Genomic DNA, 329 nt, shown 5'->3' on the forward strand with positions numbered 1-329 from the left:
TGCACAAAGAGGTGCAGACTATTTACCCATTAGCAAACCTCCTATTACTAAGAGGAAGAAGTACCCTCAATATTCCACAGCAGAATTGGAGACCTTTGGCTCTTCCTTTCTCCTCCTGGGTATTTATTTTTTTGCTTTCTGGAGGTTATTTATTTATTTTTAAAGAGGCAGACCTAGAGAGGGACAGAGAGACAAGAGAGCCCATGGTAAGGCAGGAGAAAAAACAGGAAATCTGGTGACGGAGTCAGTGAGAAAAGAATGGAGGGCAGCAGTTACACAGCGGGTTTCAAATTAACTTTTGAGGACCCATGTGATTGTCTGCCCCCCCC

The sequence above is a fragment of the Marmota marmota genome, unplaced genomic scaffold (assembly GCF_001458135.2).
Source record: "Marmota marmota marmota unplaced genomic scaffold, marMar, whole genome shotgun sequence".
Classification (NCBI taxonomy): Eukaryota; Metazoa; Chordata; class Mammalia; order Rodentia; family Sciuridae; genus Marmota; species Marmota marmota.